Consider the following 22,013-nt stretch of genomic DNA (forward strand, 5'->3'; position numbering starts at 1 on the left):
TGACAACAGACCAAGATATATTCATCAATAAAAGACTTATTACTCTTGATAAATGCGAGGATTGGGATTCGTACGCATTCCTTTTTAACCCGATTAAAAAGTAATTTGATTTCTCAAGTGTCGTTTATCAAAAAAACAACCAAGCATTGTTCACATCCATGATGAACACCAAACTATTAACTATCAACACTAAGGCATATAAAAGGATGCCCTTAATGAACGAATGCACTGCATGTGTCAAAATGAATCACATTCTCTTTAAATGGTGGAGTTTTTTCAAACTATAGGTTTCGGAAACGGCGTGGGTCTCTAAAATTCACCCAGACTAAAAAAAAAAGGGTGCCTGTAAAGAAAATTACACGGAGACAACAGCCAAAGCTGTCGTTTCCCCCCCAAGGTTTTTCTAAAGCCTGAATTGTTCACAGCAATGTTTGTCTTCAACAACAAAACGAGTCTCTTCTCTTTTTCCTAGGTGGGTTTTTTTTTCCCCCAGCCAGACCCCGTAGTGAGCAGCAGGCACCTTTTATTGATCAACACAAAGTCCCAAATAAATGAGCGCGGAATGAGAGCTATGCTCCAGGGAGTTCAGGGGAGCTGGAGCTCTATAGGTTCCCATCAATTTTAATCACTCCGCTAATGAAGAGGCTCCTCTCTGTTGGGTGTCCATAACTCACCGTGCCAGAGCTACCTCCGCTACCTCAATCAAATCCTTTCCAAGCAGCCAGCTCCTCTTCACAACTCTAATGACCTTTTCAAAAATAAACAATGCCCGCATTAACGGAGCTGAAAAATGGTTAGATATGAATAGAAAAGTTAAGTGTTTTTACAGAAGGAGTGCATGTGGGACAGAGGGAGTTAATCAGATTCAACCTGGGCTTCACACAGCTCCCCTGTAACGCATTCATAATGAGTAAATCACTATATCACAATGTATTTCAATTGGGAATACTCAGGTTGTAATAACATTGTCACTTACAAGACTAAATTACGCATACTGGTATACCTTTTATGAGATGCAACTATAACTAACAAAAATCCTAATTTGACTTCACGTGCTTATTTGCCAAAATTGAAATGAAACAAGAATCCATTGTATTTTTTATTATGTGATCCCTATGTTTTTCCTTTTGTACAATGCCAAGATCAAAACAACATTCCACTTGGGCAACACCAGTTTCTTAAACATAACATGCCGTTCGTTTCATCTACATGCAAATTCCTCTCGTCTCCCAATGTGTCAATAAAAACAACTTCAAGCCCTCAAATGTAAGAGGAGAGATCTGGGCCTTCCTGGAGAGAAGCTCACAATGGTGCGTATAATCTCCTTCCTCTCATCTTTTCTCTCCCCTCCAAGAACTTCAAAAGTTATTGAAACTCCAAAACTCTCTGAACTAGTGCTTCATGAAGCCACACACACACACACACACACACACACACACACACACGCACACACACACACACAGACGCATGCTCATATTTTACTTCTCGTGACGTCCAAAATCTTTCTCCAGCATCTGCTCCGCTCACTGTAGGTAAGGGAAAAAATCCATCACCTTCCCCCTGGGTTTGCATAAGCCTCTCAAAGAGGTGAGTCACTGCCATTGGGCTATTTGTTGCCACGTTCTGGGATTTGCCCTGTCTTTTTGAATTTGATATCTAAACTCTCTCGTTGTGGACATCTTGGCCGTTGCTCAACTTCGACCCCGGCTGACGATAGGCATTAAGCATTCTATATTTCTATATTCACACAACGTGAAATGTGCCATTTTCTCCCATTCTACTGCGGCAGTGCAATAACGTGTACATTATATGGAAACACGTTTTTTTTTTTTCACAACACACAGTTTAGTTGAAGTACTCTGGGGGTGATCTCTCAACTGGAACACATTAAATTCTCTGTGATTAACAGCGTGCTTGGAGAGCCGAGTGAGAGCCTGGTGAACGTTGATGTTTGAGCTTTCGTCTGTGATGTAGCACATGGGGCACTCTTTGTGTGCTGCCGCTGTAGCCTGTGGACACACTGTGCCGTGTGCACAGGCGGGGGGCGGCGGGCCAAGCGGACAGAGACGACGCTCCCGTCTCCGCGGCGACCCTGACCTGCTCGTACATCCACATTAAGAGCGGATGTGACCGGCTCCGGCGTTGCTCTTTAGACAGCGGACTCGTGACCAATTGTTAGACTGGAGGAAAAACACTGTATCCCTGCAGATTTCAACAACATCAAACAAACAGCTTTGAGGGTTTTAAAAGTTCTCTCGCGGCCTCCGACGGAGGATGAAACATTTCTTTCTGTTAAACTAATCATAAAGATAATGGCTGCAAGCTGATGAATGAGTTTGCGTGGCGGGACGTCTACGTCGAGATGTGTTGGTTATTATCGATCAAACTAAACAACCTGATGGAGCCGACTGAAAGTCACCTTGATATAATTCTCGCTATCAATCATTTGGAGTGCACTCTTAGTCATGGTTGGCAGTGCCATTAGCATCGCCGTGGCATTGTTTGGTGAAGACGACAGGGGCTGCTCCGCTGTGATTAACACAATGAAGAATCATATCCTCCTGTCCCGCTGCAGCGCCCATTGTTTCCCATTTAGCTCGCTAATCTCTTCTGGATGCATCATCTCTGCATTATAACCGTCCCAAAATGTCACTTGGAAAGTGTTTGTGTGCGAGATATAGTACACTTGCCTCTGCATTTGTATTTTTTTAAGCCTCGCATTGTCAAGCAGCTGTATCACAATGAGGAAATCTACCATGGATAATTAATGGAGAATAAGGTGCAAAGAAGCCTGGAGATTGCTGAAGGTTTTTTTTTTTTTCTTTCCAAACAGACACTTAAGACTTTATTTCTGCTTTTGTAAACACTGGCATGTTCCAAATGCACTTAAATGAAATGGCAACGACTGCCCAGATCAATTTCCATGACTTTATCTTAACAATTACAGTATCAGACCGAGCTACTTAGCAATATGCAAGCTGTTTACTATTAACAATACTATATTCCTTTGGATATAAGACCTGGCAAAGTCTTTTACTCACAATCATTACCTTTATCATACATCAACATCCAACCATTAGCTGTCTCGCTGCCAATGTTCACAACAGAGGCACAGAGAAGCAACTCGCTCAACACCTGGTCCGGGATCAGGGAGCAGAAAACATTCGCCCTCTGGTCTCGCATGGACCGCATACAGAAGCGAACTATGAGCTTCCTAAAGGTTCGGTTTGGTTGGGAGACATATGGCTTATCCTGGTGTTACGTAACCCTCAACCCCTCACCATCTGCCGGGAAGGCCCAGGTGTGCGGCGCTTGCCAGCCACCAGCTGAATCCGACGCCAGTGGAGCTCTGTCATTCACAGGGTTTTTTAAAAATCTCGCAACCATCCCTTTCCTTGTTCCAATTACCAGACATGCACACGTACAAATAAGCTGTATAAATAACTGTGGAAGCCCCCTTTTTTCTCAATTTGGCCCGACGAAGGAAGGAGGCACTGGTGAGAGGGAAAAGGTGTAGGGGGGATAGTCGTGCCCGGCGATTGTTGACAGGAGGGCCCAGTGCACAGAGCAGGCTGGGAGTTATTGGAAAATAAATCATAAATCATCTCACATCGGTGACAAGGGAAGGCCCTCACAGAGCACATCTCCTGTGCGGCCGGCCTGACTTTCGTCTGATCGCCCGCTCCTGTAACGCTCATGCTAATGCGGCTCTAACGAGTATGCACGCACCACACCGCCGACGGATAATTAAGGAGAAGATCTGAGACACGGATGAGGAAGGAAAACTTGAGTCCCACTAGCAAGAAATAACTTTGACCTCTCTATGAGCACCACTAAGAGTTCACTCCCGCAAACCCTCGGTGTTCCCATGAGGCGTCAAGGCTCGTTTCTACACCAAGGTGATTTAGCCAGCAACTCATCCCTTCAGAATATGAAGGGGGGGCTATAGTGGGCTTTGAAACATTGTGGGTGGCTTTATATCCAAAGCACTGACAGGTTTGTAGTCAGAGAGTGCAAATGCTGCAAAACCAACAAATACAATTTGCCTTTACAAATACAGTGCATCCAGTCAGGTGATCAAGCCTTTTGTAAATATTGAGTGGAGGGGTGTCCCAGTAGCGTGGTCTGCAGGTTTATCTGCAGAGAGAGGAGTACAAAGATGAGCCCCCACGAGGATTCAGGGAGAGATGGCTCGCGTTTGATCACCCATCAGGTGTCAGCGATGTTTCGGCTGTTAAAAACACAGGAGAGGCTGCCGCTCTTGTTTGTGCCAAGCACATCTCTTCAAAGAGCCTTGGAAGCTCTGTAGCTCCTCATTTAAATGAGAAAGTTTTCTTTCAGCTGATAGCGAGCGCTGGTGGATCTCCTGTTGACACAGGACATTTTTTTTTTCCCAGTGAAAACACATCACTGTTGTTTTTTCTTGCCTCGTAGTGAGAAGGTGATTAATGACCAATTTTGAGATTTTTATCAAAGCAACTACGCTGTTCTGCGAATCCACCCTAATTCCCACACGTTGTTACAGGTGTAAAGAGAATATCACATGAATGCTGAGACCAGAGGAAAGAACCACTTTGTATTTGAAATAGATATTTATATATTATATACAAAAATGCTTATCAATTCTAGATAATCACTTAATGTTTTTACTTTCATGATGCCTTTTTTTTAAAACACCATTTCTGTAAAAATTCCGATGTAAGCCAGCGCTCAGCACACACTTGATCAATTTTAATTGCCACAGCTCTCACCCCTCCAATATAAACAGAAAGTTGAAAGTTAAAGTGGAAAAAAAAAGAAGAATGAAATGTATTCCCGCATACTATGATATGGTAAATGTTAGCGCCTGCTGCATCGCACTCCATATCACTTCGCTCCATATGAAAAATAGTTTGCTATTTTGGAACCCCCTGGCAGCCATAGTGGATCACCACAGACCCAGAGCTCATTTATCTTTTGTCAGAGATGAAGCCAAACTAACGCCATCTCCTGAAGCTGCTAAAGAATGAGGAGGGACGTAGGGAGGGTAAAAATAAACCCGGAGCCCAGGTAGCTACACGAGCAAGTCACTCTACAAGTAATGGGTGGCTTCTGAAAGTGGAACTCTGTTTGGAACAGTCTCTCTGCTCGGAAATGATGCTATTTAGTGTCCAAGTTTACTCAATTACCTTTGCTGGGTTTCATCAGATTGGAGACATAATGAGAATGAGTGGACGTAACAGCAATGTTTCCTGATCAAATGACAGACCAATTAAATGATGGCATTGTTAAAATCCCATTTAAAAGCCCCTGTATGTATGATAAGGTTAGGAGCCAAAATTAAGCTTCCATTTGTTTCATAATAAACTGCGGCTGACAAGCTCCAGATCCAATTAATCACCCCAAAGAAAACACACTACTTTAACACTGGTGTAAGGCACCCCTTAATGCTTAATATATTACATCATTAAATGTTCTGTTTATGAAAGAGAAATACTGTTTCAAGTCTAGAATCTTTAAACTACGATTATAGAAGTATGTATTTAGAAGTATGTGATTATAAGCATTTGAATTATTTCTGTAAGGAACAGAAATAGCCATACTCTTTCATCCGATTCATTTTCATAACCATTTCATTAACAACGCGTTCTTTCTAAACAATTGCACATACAATCCATGAATTGTATCTTTGTATGCCCCTAAAACTCTACAAATGGAGACATAGCAAACACAGAAAGATCAGAATGACGCCAGACTTTTGTTTCAGACTGTAGCTTAACACTATAACACATGCCAAGTAATAACCAGCAACAAGAACACTTCAGCTAAATACCTGGATACAGAATCATTGTATACAGGGGAAACAAATAAATCAATAAAAAGAATACTTCATTGCAGGGTCACATTTGTATTAGGGCCACTGTAGGAAAAAAAAAAAAAAAAACAAGCCGAGAGAGGTGAGCAATATTCAGAGAAAATTTACTTTAAAGTCACAAATTTGCTACTTTATTCCAATGCTAACAATTGGCATTTATGCTAGCTAAAATCCCATGAATGTTGTAGGCCTATTTATTTTTGTAATGAATACATCACATGTGACAACACCTTTCTAAGGTCCTAAGGGTGATGGCTGTTGATGGTTATTGTTGGTTAATTTTATATGGGCCAAATTGTCATCTTATGGGTGTTTATTGGTCAGGCAGTTGATGCTAGCAGTAGCTTTCACTTGTTTCACATAGCAACAGCAAACATCTGGTGTTAGCGGATCCAAGCAACTTGTTTATATTAGCTATATGTACACGTGAATATATGCCAAAAGAAAACAGAGGCAAGAGAGGGGGGCAAGAGTCTTTATTGTATAAAAAAGTGGGAAGTTTGCTACTTTTAAACTAGCAAATTTGCTACTTTATGAAGTTGCAAATATGCTAGTTTTAAAGTCACAAAAAGCTAGTTTGAAAGTCGGACATTTGGTAGTTTTAAAGTCGTATCGTAATAAACTAAAATAAAACAGTTGTATCTTTACCTCATCTGCTCTTCCTCTGTAGCGCCACGTAACACAAGCAACACCTGTACAGTCGACACACACATAAAAACATAGTAACCTCAGCCTGATCGGTCTGTGCTAAATCGACTACTACTTTAAAACTACTTACTTGGCTTTAGCTGTTTACAAAAAAATAAATAAATTTGATAGCCTGCAAACGTGTACCCCCGTTGCCATGAATAAACCTGTTAAAAGAATGTTCCTTTACACCTGTGGTGCCCCAGATAGATGGGTCTGCCAGCAAAGACATGCAGCTGCCAGCTACAGCCTTCCTCTTTGACTCAGCTCTAGTAGAATTCTTCCTTCACAGGGAAAATACATATATGATGTATGATAATAATAGCAAAAAAACCTCCTCATCACAGAATGTACCGACATACAATATGCATTTGAGTTTCCGTACATGAGAAAGTATCAAGTCTCTGCTATGTGTCTGACAGCTTAACCAGTTTTCTCATAATTGAAAGATGAGTTTAACCAGTTTTTTTTTAACATAGTTAGAACATGTGTGTGTCTCATTAATACTGGTTGACTTGCATTCAAAGCAGTCGCTGACAGCATCAACATTTTCACTCACACTTTAAAAGCCACATTCACAGCAACACAACTCTGCTTCTTCTTTTTTTTTTTACCGTCTTTTCCAGGCCTCCGAGTTCAAACGGCAGCTCCCTTATATCTTTCTCTTTGGGGACATATACATTGCATATGTATGCACACGCAAACACATTGTCAGGTCTCAACTGGAATTGCCAGTTCATTAAATGCATGGCACATTATAGATCAGCAGTCCTTCCTCACAGCTCTTTTACAGTGTTCCTTACTCTCTCTAGGTTATAAACATAAAGGAATGGCTTCCATGTGATAACAGTTATCTGGTTAATGGCAAACTCCCTTAGAGAGAGAAAAAATAGGGCTACAGAAGTCTGCATGTCACAGTATAAATCATTCTCTGCACCCCGCACATATGATTAGCCCTCCTGTGCATCTTTTCAGCTCTCCACATGATTGACCAGATCTGTGGCGCAATAAACTGTAGTTGTAGCGTATCTTTCTGACAAGGCAGTGATAGATCAGTCTGTGTGGAGCCCTGAGTGAGCCATCTGTGGGTCCTGGTGCAGGGCTGCTTAGCGGACCTGCATGACAGTCCTCTGGTACATCTCTGATAGCGTAGTGGGGACGGCGTGATACACAGCACGGTTCACTGTTACAGACGAATGGCCCCGATGTGTCCCGACTCCCGTCTATCTCCACGCCTCTATCTATCTGTGCACCTCGGAGAAGTTCCAAACGCACCCAGTGCCAACACACGGCCAGCGAGCTTGTCATTGGGAGAGCACACCATGACTAAAAAAAAAGGCCCAGCTGTGATTGCCTCTTCATGCCTGATGTGGTCTGATGATGGCTCATCCCTGGCCCCCGGAGATGAGAACCTGATGAACTGTCAGGGAGGCAAACAGCTTTAAATGAGAAATCGACAGACAAGCGCTGCATATAAGGAGCGTAATTGACGCATCGAGATGCTCGGACATCTCCTTGCATGTGGCGATATTACGGCTTCTCTGTGTCTTCTTTGAATATACAGCACAATGTCCCCCTCAACACCAACAACATGTGCAGATATTGTCTCACACCCTCTCCAGTTAAATACAAAAAAAACTGTCCGTATTTCCATTGCAGTGTCTTGTTAATTATAAAACTGCTGAAACAGACGATGCATTGTTTCATGTTGCACAGCTATTATCAAAGACATGTATTATTCTTCCTCGCGGTGAGAGATTTCATCACATCTGCAGAGCTCGAGAGCCGTTTGACTTTGATCTTAACGCGCCTTTTTAATCAAGTTCCAAAAGAGACATCTTCATTGTTGCAGGCCCCGGTCAGACGGCACTGGGAGACATATGCTAAGTTTATCTTCAGCAAATAGATCGGCAGTGCTTTAATATTTTTGCTCTATAATGGTCTTCTCTCCCATTGCACTGGGCCCATTTGGCATTATTTGCTGCTGGGCATGACTTCTTAATAGAATCGGAATTCCAATTTGACTCTGCTGCTTAGCAGCCTAAATTTGAAGACAGGCTGTCCACAGCCTTGGAAAGTGGCAGGGAGTAATTTGAGCAGACCCCCTAGCATTACAAATGCAGCATAAAGCATAATTCATAGTTAGGTTTTTTTTTCCTTTTCTTTGAAGAATACAAATGAAACAACAGTATTTTCACTGTTTTCACGAGTAACATTGTACTGTATCGTCTTGTGATATAGGAAGTCAATCTGTTTGCTTGCCTGCCCCCCTGCAGTGTGGTCAAGGTACAGGGGTCGGCAACAGACCACCGGGGCTCCGGGTCGGATAAAAGATTTGCACGTTCGCTCAAGGACACTTCAAAACGATGGATGTATTCTGTCACGGGGGCCTGAACTGAGACCTGCTGGATGAAGGACGCTCTACCACATCGCAAACGTCTAACTAGTCTTTTAATTCACTTAGCACAAAGACGTCCAATAATATTGTGCCCCCGCGCTGTAATAGCGAGGGCATCAATAATAAAATATTAGCTTTAAGGCAACAGACACAAAGAGGCTGCTAATTGAATGTATAATTACCCGAACATGAAGGGAGGCAAAGTGGCTCATCAGAGCCCTAACAAGCATGTGACCAGTGGTTCCTTGAGAAGCCTCTTTGAGAATTAATTTCTTATACTTGCCCTGGAAGTGACTGCCTGCTAATGGTGCATGTGACGGGGGAGAGAAAAAGACCTCAAAACAGAACATTATATGGGCTCTCATAAAAGCAGCATTTGGTCGTCTAATGAAGAAGAAGGGATGTTTTTCAGGTAAAGTAGAATATTGTTTTTCTCACTAACTGATCATTTCGATATGACTTATAGGCTTGTCCACCATACACACGTATTTACACGTAACGAATCAAGTCATGCTCTGATATGAATGTGAAGGCAACTCGGTGTGTGTAAAGTGGACGGATGGAGAGAGGGAGAGAGATGAAAAGAGAGATGGCTGCCCAGTCTGCTGGCACTCAGACCCAGCTGGGTTATGGGAAGGTAGTGGCTGCCTAATGAGCCCCTCTCACCCTAGAGAGCTCACCCCACTCCTCCCCCTAGAGTCCCTAATATAAGGATGAAGGACTGCACACACTCCATCACTATCACATGTGTTGCTTTTCCAACACGCAGCGGGGGCGCCGAAAACACAATCTCCCGTCTATAAAACGGTCACTTGCTCACCAGTTAGCGGCGCGCTCGCATTGTCGGAAAACCTCGGGAGGAACGACAACACCCATCAGCACAAATACTCGCACTTACAAAACTGAGCCATTTCCCCCCCCCCCACCACCACCACCTCTCTGGTTTTTTCTTCCGTGTCAGCTTTCACCACAACTCCGCTCATGAAACGTACTCAGGGGATGTGTTTTACAATAAAAAAGCGTCGTAATGTTGTTACTAATGACCACCGTCGCGACTGTGGCAAAAAGGTGGACGCTGCTTTCGTCTTCAACGCTGCATTTCACTTTTTTTAAATTCACGGCTCGACGTCCATCTAGCTTTCTTGGGCTTGTAAAAAGCGTGCTTAATGGCCTTTGCGTTGTAAGGCCAAAGCCATAGTTCAGCCTCTGCTGAGGAACACTCCCCAGACAGAAGTAAATTCCAATAAAAGGTTAAAGCTAAAGTGAGCATGAGTGAGTTATTCTGTTGAGGAGGGTGGTGGGCAGAACTCCAGTGGGCCCCCTTTTCCATTACCACAGCTCCCCAGCGCCTAATGGTCAAGGCCTGTCTCCGCTGGGTAAATGTTTACTCTCCAGCAAGAAAGGGAAGAGGCTCACCACAAACAGGGATATAGAGGCCAGCATGGGCAGGGAGATAATGAGCTGCTATCAGCCTCCCTGCCTCAGCCACAGCCAACGCTCATTAGAGCCTCGGTGATGGGCAGGAGAGTCGAATGCACTCAGTCAAGTGGTTCTTCACGGAAAGAAAAAAAAAAAAACGCCTTCGTATTCAAAAACGAGAGAGAAAAGAATCAACAGTAAAAATATTTGAACAATCTATTCAAACACCTTGTGGATTGTACTGGAGGCGGGCGGCCAGAGAGCAGTTGTTGAGAATGGGCAATGAAGAGATGGCGAAGACTCGCAGGCAGTTCAGTGGAGTTTTTTTTTTCTTTCTTTTTTTTTTTTTGTCATAGGCTGCCAAGATGGCTTTGATTTACTGAGGGACCTATTGATAATTAATTGTATCATCTGTTTCCTCCTCCACTAATGCCAAGAAAAGCGAACCCCCTCCCTCAACTTTTCATCAGAGGCCTGGGCACAATTCATACCATCAGAGAGGGCGATTGGACCGGAGCTGGCTGCGCAAGCTGTCAGCAGATGGCAGCTAAAACTAAACAACTCTCAGCCCTCAGAGAACACAGACTCACGAGCCCACAACTTTGCCAAGGTGTGGAGGAAACAATTAATAGTCTACTTGTGAATCCACCACTCTAGAAACTGCTTACCTAATAAAACAAATGAGACGGTGTTCCTCACGCCTCACCTCCCCCATGAAACTGTAATAGTTTAACACTCCTTAATTCAGCAGTTACAATATGACATAGGAGGTTTCGGCTATCGTCTAACAGTTTTGACTGTCCGGAGCTTTGATGATGTCTGTCTGCCCGCTGTTTCACACCAACACAGATCTCCCGCACATCGACGGAGCGGGCGCCGTCTACAGCGAGCTACAGCACATGACCGTATATGGAACATACTTTTAGCTCAATAATTCATAATCTTGGAGGGATGCTGAATAATTGAAGTGAACTTGGAGGCCTTTCAGCTCAGCGGCGCTTTGCATGTAGCTGATGGATCTGTGGGATTCAATGCACATTACGGGAGGAGAGGGGAAATATAGTGCTAAGCTGTGTTTCTGTTTTCGCTGCACATTCATTGATCAATTATTCAGCCGGGCCCTCTGACTGTGACCTACAGTTCTGAGAGGAGGGCCCGGATCTTTTCAGCCTGAGACGGGTCTGTGACAGCGCTTGCTTCTCTTATTGTGCTTGCATTTCATGCTCCAGCCAGCGCGCTCCTCTGCTGTACAGTGTATCTAATGAAACACACTCGAACTTCCCTCGGAAAAAAAAAAAGAAACGCTCTCATGTTAAGCTGCGGTGGCGACCGCCTCGAATAATGCAGGGGACCGTCTTTCATCTTCTTAAATGAGTCAAAGTGGCGAGGGTGCTTATGAAATGAGCAGCATGGCTACTTCAGGCAACTTTGTTCTTTCCTTGTTCTCTAGTCTGGGGAAAGAGGTGAAAACGAGGGAGGGGGGGGGGGGTGCTTTTAGAGAGCTGGGGGGGTCCCCTGACTGAGCGTGGCTTTATCACACAGAGTGCTGGATCTTTTAATCAAAGACATTATTTCACAGCAAAAGCAGCCTCGCAGCCAACATGACTGGGAGTGTGTAATTAACACAAAAGAAAAGGCGGCGTGCTCGGGCAAAGTCCCTCAAAACATCAACCTCCGTCACTGCATCCTTACATTCCCCGAGAACGCTGTTTTTCCACAGTAAATGGATCCACTGTGGCTATTTCACCATTTTCAGCATAACTCGGTTTCTATGAGGACAAGAAATATCGCAAATGAAGATTTGTAATTCAGTCGTGAGCTCATTTAGATACCTAAAACAAGAGAACTACTGCATGTCTACTGTATTGAGAAACGGTGCAGCATCGCTCTCACTTCTCAGGTCTGATCTGAAAAGTACAGAAAGAGCCGTCGGACCAAAACCGGAGATTGTTTGCGATGCAGAATCAGCCCTCTGGGATCCCGTCGGCATTGTTCAAAGCTCGGATAAAGTAAGTATACCTATTGAGGCCAAAAGACATCCACACTGAATCAGAATAGCCTGATATACAACCGTTTAGAGGTCAAGCTGAGCTTTGTCTGCTATGATTTATGATCCACTTGCTCACCTACAGCTGTAGGGGAGAATACATGTCATATAACATTGCTTTGTTAGAAAAACACAGTTTGATACTGTTTTGATAGATGGATTTGAAGTTGCCCGGGCTTTCTGACACGAGCTGAGTGTGTTTTGGACAGAGGTGTTTAATCTTCATCCTGACTGGTAGGCTCCTCACGTCCCCTGAGCGCCTTGTTTTCCTGTATTGATTAAAATCTGCCCTATCCACCTTCCTGGTGTAAGAACTCCTTCAAAGAAGGCTCAGTGGGATTATTCACTGAGAAAAACTTACCCCAGTCTTTGTTCTACCGGTTGCTCCACCTTGTTCAATGAGGCGAGTCTGTGGGCCAATATTGGTACAGAATAAAAAAAAACTTTATGAACAGGCGGTTTGTAGTGAGCCCCTCTGTGACTGTATATCAGGTAATTTGTCATAATGCTACATCATAAAGCTTATTTAACTGCAAAGAGAGAAAGGTGACCTTTCTACGGCATTCCCTGTTATTTCAGGTTGACCCTCGATGCAGCGGTCTGCACGGAGCAAACGAAGCGGGGATTGAGACAAGGGATTAGTTTGGAAATGAGCCCTTCCCTATCTTTAAACACGGACTAGCTGACGAGTGTATAGCTTAACTCTTATCTTTTCTTTTTTTCCATTGTTGCCGGAGCTGAGGAAATAATTTGAAGACACATTCACAGGTCCGTGTCTGTGGGTATGTTCTACAAAGGTATGATGGCAACAACCACTTAATTTGTGATTAGGGCTTTATTCAAAGGCGTGTTTATTCTCCAAGGAATTCATTAGATCCAGAAGCTGCTTCATTTTTTCCCCTTCCTGCGACTCATTCCCCCAGTGAGGTGATTTAATGCCGGTCTCTAGGTGATAAAAAAACTGAAGAGCATGACCACAAATACACTGAATACATTAGCTCGTTTTTTTTTTTTCTCCAAACACAAGGAAGGTTATTCTATCATGCAAATTACCCAGTGCACCAACACATCTCTCCAGCGTCTCATTCCACAGACATCAAATTATTTTAGGTTTAGTGTCAGGTGACTTATCTGTGTGCAATGTTGCTATTGGGAAAGAAAAAGTGTTTTTATTTGGTATAAACTTTTCCGTTAGGATTAATGTAATATATATAGATGAGAAATGTATTTCAAATAATTAAAAAAAAAGTAGTTTCTAAGGTGATACAACTTCCCAGTTGCAGTGAAAAATAAATTCATTTCTATAATTATTTAATTTAACTTGTTTACTCTCACATATTAACTTTTCACTTGACAAACCTTGGCATATGCTATTTACAATTTGTATTTTAAATATGTATTTCTCCCCAAAAAGGTGATAGATGGTTATCATATCTAAAGTAAATATTTGATGAGCAGATATATGGAGAATTAACCTGAATCAATATAAATGTAGAAAACTGTGAGCATCTGTATGGTATGGAAGAGGATAAGGGCCACATGTGAATTTTGTTTTTGAGTTCTGACTTTAAAGTCAGAATTCTGAGAATAAAGTCAGAATTCTGAGAAAAAAAGTCAGAATTCTGAGAATAAAGTCAGAATTCTGAGATTAAAGTCAGGATTAAAGTCAGAATTCTGAGAATAAAGTCAGAATTTAACTTTATTCTCAGAATTCTGACTTTAGTCTCAGAATTCTGATTTTAAAGTCAGAACTAAAAAAAAAATCACATGTTGACCTAATCCTCTTCCGTAGTATGGAGATGACTTTGTCTATTTTTATTTTTTTATCAACGCTGAAGAAACAAATTTGGAAGGTTTTTTTTTTAAAGCTGAACCAAGACACAACAGATTTTGTATTTCCTGCCTAACTTTGAAAGTCAATAACACCATAATAATATCTGAACTCATCACTTCACATTCTTAGGCATTTCTGTAGTAAAACCCAGACAGAGCCCCCACAACCTGGCCCATAGAGCTTAAACACACCTTCTTCCTTAAACACACCTTCATTTCAAAGCACTTTGACCGAGCTTGAATTGTGACGATAAAGGTGCCAGGACTCTGAACCAGCAGCTGCACAGCTTTTATCTTAGATACCATATAGCCTGGTATGACTAATGAACGTCCATGTGAAATTGACTTCCGTGTGAAAATACAGATAGATCCAAGAGGAGCATATGGGAAAGTCATTATATCTCACATAATGAAATGCAGTAAATTTCTAAGGTGTAATTAGAATGGGAAAGACAGCTACTGAAGTCAAGGGCAGAATGTTTTGGATCATCTTCATGACTCGGGACTGTGAAGCAGCTGCTGGATTCAATGAAGAACTTTCATCAGTTGAGGAAATGTTGTCTTTTTTTCCTCCTCCTTCCTCCTTTTATGGGGCATCATTATAAGCTCAAACTATAAGCTGTTATGTGGACAAGCAATTTTAAAAACCCACTGAACTTCATTTTCAATTCCAGTCCAGATCAAAAAGTCACCATGCGTCACTGAATCAAAGGCGAAGATATATGGAATGATACACGAGTCATATACATTTCTTTTTGATGTCTATATAGGGTCCAGTCAATATAATATAAACATCACACAGCATATTTTACATATGACAGACGTTTTCTTGCTTTAAAGCTATATATTCTGCTTGGATGACTATGGTGTTTGAGGGTGATAACATCAACCATCTCTTTTTTTGTTGTTGGGTTGGACTAAAATGCGTACTTATAAATATTGATTGAGTTAACTCTCCTGTTATATTTCAGTTTGAAGTAGAAGATGCCTTTGCACCTGTACACTAGGCGAGCCTGCCTATGTTAAAGGATGACGTGTGTGCCGTGAAGGCTGTGTTTCCAGACGGCTTGGAGCCGAGCTGCGGTGCACCATCTGTAGCGGCCGAGGGGACAACTGTTGCTCATTAAATTAGCCAGTTCCATCATCCTGATGCATCAGAGGAGGACCTGGGATCTCTGTGACCTTTCTCTCCCCCATAACCGAGCCCTTTCCTTCACTAATATAGATGCAAACTCAAGTAGGTCAAACACCAGGTATAAATCTTCCTCGGCAAGCCACTGCGGCGTTTGCCAGGTATGCACTGCAGGCTGGCGTGACGGACTGTGAGTGGAGGTGTGGCTCGAGCATGAAGTGGGCACGTTGTCGCCGCCGCCAGCGGGCTGGGACCAGCTTGCCGCTGGCCGAAGGGGTTTGCCTCCTACGTGGGGACCAGTTGGCTGCTGCAATGTGTTTTCTTAAAACTGATATTTGTTATTAGAATCAAGATGATGGTGCATTTATAGAAACGGTTGGGAATATAGTGTGTCTGTAAGGAAGGTTTCAGGAAACTAAAACTCCTAAAAGAGGATTACATGCATTTTCAGCAGCAGAGCATGAACACAAGTAAGGTCAAGGTTATGATTTAGTTTATTTGATATGAGAAAATTACTAACTGATATGGTCATAAAGCTTTTATTTGAGTTATAAACAACAGCAATCGAGAAAGAGAGGTCCTGCATAACTGGGTTATAATATACCAATGAGGGGGATTTTGTGTCTGATTAAATTCCAAACACACTAAAAAAGTGGGGAACCAATTTACTACAGTAAACCCTTTCCAAACGTTGCCTGAATGCCTTTCTGAGCATCTTTTCAACAACCGTCTCTTTGGTGATTTGCAAATTGTACCTGCTGATTAAGCCAGACAAGCAGCTGATGAGCTAATGATTGTAGTCAAAACAGCTTGATGATATCAGCTAATTAACTGCTGACTGTGATATTAGCAATGTCAACAAGGTTTTTGGATTACTATTCAGACTTTTACTTTTTTTTACATATATAGATGATGAAATGACAAAGAAAACATTTATTCAGTGGAAAGCATTTCAAAGGAAAAATGCCTTTCTGTCAATATCTTGTTGTTTTGTGTCACTCTTGTTGGAAAACCCGAACAAACATCTTTGGGAAATCTCACACCAGTTGCAAATATCATTTTCACCTCTCCTCTGTTACACTTAGACGCACAGAGCCCTGAGGTATTGTATATGGTGTAGAGAGGGAGATATCTATTTATCTCTCCCTTTCTCTTTATAGATGCATGTCATTCCCCTCCTCATGTGTTGATTGTCAGCTACCTAAATGCATAAAATAATACAAAGAAAGAACATTCTTACCATTTTAAGTTTCATTTCCATTAGAAAGTATGACCTGTCTGGTCAGAATCTAATATTTCCTAAAAGGCAAAACTGTAAAATGTATTCACAAATCAAACCCTTTAATTATATGCAGCACAATAAACACAGAAATAAGCCCAAAAAACAAAGATTTCTTCCCTTTCAAGTTTCTGAATAACTTCAAAATGGAACACCGACACAAATAAAACATGTCTAGAGGAGCGCTCCCTGAGTTGCAGAGGTTGAGGAGAGTTAGCAGAGGTTGCCGTGCTTAGCCGGTATAAAAAATGGAGGCCCGTATTGAGTTTGTAGGCCTGCAGCTCCAGGCAACGGTGATAAATCCACCTGTGAGAGGAGCTTGTATCAGACAGGCCCAGGCCACTGGCAGATAAATGGACTGCCCCGTGCCCTGACTGGGAGACGCACCCCTGTGGGCTTCCCTGCCGCTGAGAGTTATATTTCCAGCTCCGTCCCTCGTAGGTTGGAGCAGCGCTTCAGGACACGAGCGAGCTAAATGAAACACTAATGCACCAAGTTTCCCATCAGAAATTTCCATAATTCATTTCCACACATTTTCCTTGAGAGCACACACTGTCGGATTTGAGGGAGGGGCAGGGAATCTAAGTGGACCAGCTGTGTGCAAAGACGTGTCTGATCAACAGCTCGGTGGCCGGGGCCTTATGGTGGAAGCCAGCCACCTGACTTTACAGGTGTATTCCCTATCTTTCAAAGCCCCCCCCCCTCCCCTCCCATCAGAGTGCAGGCAGAGAAAGTTCAGTCAGAATGTGCTCCATCTCCTCCCACATTCTCTTTGGATTTAGAGTTTACACAGTTTGAGAAAATCTATTATTTTATGTTGCACATTTCAAAGAAAACCCCTTTCTCAGCCGTTTCATTTTTCATCAAATATATAAGCCAGATTCTGCTCTTTCATTTGGCGCTTCAATCTATGTTGAATGATTTGAGGGGGTTTAAACTGCTTCAGCACTTCTCTTTGTGTTCCTGGTTAAACATTTCCCTCCAGTTTGATGTTGTTGCTGTTCAACGACTGAGTAAAACCATGTGTTCTCTGGAATAATAATCTCTTGGATTGCAGAGCCATGAACATAATACTTTTGATGTTGTTCTCTCAGACCAAAGGCGGTTTGCTTCAGTTGGTATATTGAACCATTAGCCAGGGATGTCCAATATTACACTGCTCAAACAGGCAAGAAAATATGTTTTTTAGGGCATTTTAAAGCCCTTTCAGAACTGTAGCTGTCCCGAACTCATTGTTTGTGGATTATTTCATCCAGCATCCAATCAGAAATAATGTAAAATAATGGTGAAAGTGAATTATCCTTTTATTTAGACTTGAAAATAACTAATAATGTGTTCTATAACAGTAATATTTAAGATGGGGCGTAAAAACCCTCCAAGAATAATGGAGCAGTAATGAGGCTTTGCAAGCTTTGTTGGATGGAGAACAAATGGTTTGTACCAACAGTGTTTAGAACACAGAAATAGTCTGAACACCAGGTGCTGTAGAACAATATTCCCTGCAGTGTGATGAATTGGTTGACTAAAGAGGGTATTCATCCAAAAGCACCGTAGTCTGCAATATGTGATTGCTAAACCTGACACACTAAGAGAAATGGCATGTTCTAACAACTCGCAATACATCCACTTTATTCTGAAAGGTTATAATGACACATCTCTATTTCACACTGTCGAGAATAAACAAAATTACACTTTCTATAACAGATTATAGAACAGACTATCATAATTGTCATCATAAATGCTCAGAAACCAAATAGACAAGGTGTTTTTGAATGATGGGATGTCATTACAATGACATGTTTCTTTTCTGCATCATTGTGCCAAAGCCACAAACAGACAGGGCTTTGGTGGGGAATTAAGTGTTCCATTGTCTAGAAAACAATCCTAATGCTGTTTTTTTTTTTTCCTGGGTTGGTCAAAAAAAAAAAAAAACAATCCTCCAGGGGAGCGTTTGCCCGAGGTAAGACACAGGTGGATGGAGCCCAGAGCAGGGTCACAGTAAAGATTTATACTATGTACAAAGTAAAGAACAGAAGAAAAATGGCTGTTCGTGTAGCATCTCAGTGAAGCGAGTGAAACAGCTGTTCACGGAGTGAGGAAGTGGTCAGGTAAGACAGGCCTGGAAATAATAATCACAGGCCCATCTGCTGACCTGGGACTGCATGGCCCCCGGGCTCCCGGCACAGGCCCTCCGTATGGAGCGCAGCACAGCCCTCGCCCCAGGAAACCTGGCCACGCCGCACTAGGCTGCTGACACTGCCACATGCTCTCTTTCTGTGGCCGAGCTCGCCTGCAAGCCGGCGCGCTCTGTCTATACGATGCACTCAAGTTAAGGTGCCACGGCAGATACCATCTATAACCAACTGACTGCTGTTAAATGTAGCGTACTCCAGGAGCCTATTTATACGGTACCTCGGGGAGCCGGTTTAAACTTTAAGGAACAAAAGATCCCAAACAAAAGCTCCGATACAGGTGATGATGATGAATTGTTGTTTTATCATAAGTCCCATTTAAAAGAAATGGGTTCATTAGATACGAGGACAAAGTTTTGGAGCAAAAATGACCAACGGTGGTGGGATAAAGGGGCCGGTCTCGTTCCAACTGCCAAACTAGTTAATTCCGATCATTAATTTGGTGACTAATCGCAGTGTAAAATGGCATTTTAATGTAACGTCGGATTAAAAGACATTTATCATATTATAAAGCATATTAGTGATTTCCTGGCCGTGCATCCTTGATGGTTCCTGCAGGAACAAATCAATATTGTGCTGTAATTGAGCGATGAGGAGGGTGAGAAGTGTGAACAGCCTAATCATAATTAAAGAGCGGGCTGCTGAACATGAGGGTGAACTGAGGCCCTGGAAGATAAACAGTGTCAGCAAGACGCCGCGCCGACACTCCAGCTTCGTTTTACGGCTTCCGCCGTGTTGTCCCAACTCACAAAACGCTGTGTACCACAGCAAGTTAAGGCAAAAGGCAAACCCTCGATTGATGGAGGATTTATAATGGGCGAAGACACATGGAATCAAAGGGTATTGATATTGTAGTATCACACACACACAATATTAAGACTAATCCCAATTAGTCCCCATATTCCCATCACAGTCTGAAATGTGATTTAGGTGAAACTTCAAAACTACTTAAAGAAAGCCGACGCTTCCTGAAAATCCACCTGCTCACGCTGAAAGCAAACACATATAAACAAGCTCCCACTTAATCACGCTCTCTTCCTTTCTATCTCTCTCTCTCACACACACACACACACACACATTCTCAGCTCTATGACGTGCCGTCAAAGCACGCAACACAAAAGCACCTTTAATGTATCGGAAGGAAAGTGGTAAACAGATTTGCATCACTACCCCACATTATCTGCTGACACCCACAAATGATTTGTTTTATGCACACTTGGCCTTGAAGCTTGCAAGCAGGTTGTCAGTGATGATAGAATTGAGGTAAATGGTGTAGACTGAGAAAACAACAACTTTGCTGAGGTCCCCACTTTGAGTTAGGAGGCGAACTGCTTAACGCAAAAAAGGCAATTTTAATTGTATCGATTCAGCCATACAAATGTAGAATTCTCTTCAGAAGTGCGCGAGTCAGCAGACTTTCTGTCTTCCAGTGCAGGCAAAAGGGGAGCTAGTTTATTTTGTAAAGCCCCTCTCAACCCAAGTAGACGGCGCACACAATCACAGAATGGGGTTTTAGTTTTGCACGATCCGACACAATGCTCAAAAGTTACTTGACAGGAAATAAAAGTGCAGATTGTTCAAAGCCCTGTTTGAATGTGATCGGTATTTGCAAAATGCAAACAGCGAGATAAATGTGAGTTTTTGCGCTTGCAATTTGATGTCATTTGTCAGGTGGGGGGGAATAGCAAAGTGGCCTTTGTTGCTCTTTTAATAGCTGAGAAACATTCTTTTGTTGTGGAACAAAATGAAGAAGTTTCAAAGATGTGCTATCAGGAAATAAACTGTGCCGGGGGGAAATGACAAAGTTGGACAAATAACCTATAATTATGACTTCAAGCTAAACAACTACTGGTGCATTACAGAGAATAGGAAGTATTCTAACATTCATTTGGTTGATTTAGATGCCAATAATCTTTGCCTCGTTTTTATTCCATACCATGTGTCACATGTGAATAGTTTATTGTTTAAATCATGAAAAATGAATGAGATGTGGTTGCCAAGTTAACCACAAAGGAGTCTCAGAGTGATCAAATATTATAAACTGCTCCTACATTTAGGTATTAGGCTTTGATAATAAGAAATTGTGTTTCTTTAAAATAAAATATCTTTAAGAATTTGGGTGATATTCAATACATATTAGAAATAAATACATGATTTATATCAGTCATAAGTAACGGCAAGCGTCTGAGATTACAACATACTATTTCAGTTCAACCGTGCAAACGAACAATTAAACAAGGTGAGACTTCAAACTTCGTTCAAGCTTGTACAAATGTAAATGAACATAGTCATTGTAAAAGGGTGTTATTTATTAATGACCGTATTAATCTCTGTGAAAATGAACCACTGTTATTGCGTGGGAGTTTCAAAAGTGGGAGAGTTACTGTTCCACAGGGACGCCCATTCATACAATGCAGCCTAAATGATATTACACACCATGTTTACATTCCGTTCACTGTTGCATGAGCAATGGATATTTACATAATTACACTTCATTATTAAATATGGACATTTATGATACAAAGTAACACCTGTGCAACACTCTGTCGGGTCGTCTTTTGTGTGCATGTGTTTAGAAGAGCGCGCTTTATGTGTCTTCATGCAGGTCCAGGTTCATCTCCGTCTTTGTCTGCACACACACACACACACACACACACACACTCACCTATCGGACCATGTGATCCTGCCTCACTCGGACATGCAGATGGCAGGCCTCTCTGATAGGGATGGTCATATCCCAGGTAGATCTGGGTGCACCGTGAGGGATGGCTTGTTGCATGGCTGTCATGAGATATTACCAGACAGCACCTATACAGTACTGCACTGCTCCACACACACACACACACACACACACACACACCGGCAGCACCATGAAGATGATCACATTTGATACACAGATGACATTCTTTCCCTGCTGTGACAACACGGGGCTCATTTTTCTGCTCTGACATCCGTTGCTGTGTGGGTGTTATTCAAGTCAAATCTATCATTTTAATGGAGAAGTAGTCAGACCTGAGGATTATTTGAGGGATAAATATATCATCGCCTGCTCGTTCGGTATCGACCGGATGTCATCGTGCCCCCCCGACTAACGCTTTCAAGACGAATGCCTTGAGACGCCGCGAGGCGCGCACCGGCTCCCATACCATGAAAACTTCAAGTGAACAAGAGT

The sequence above is a fragment of the Eutrigla gurnardus genome (assembly GCF_963514095.1).
Source record: "Eutrigla gurnardus genome assembly, chromosome: 9".
Taxonomy (NCBI): Eukaryota; Metazoa; Chordata; class Actinopteri; order Perciformes; family Triglidae; genus Eutrigla; species Eutrigla gurnardus.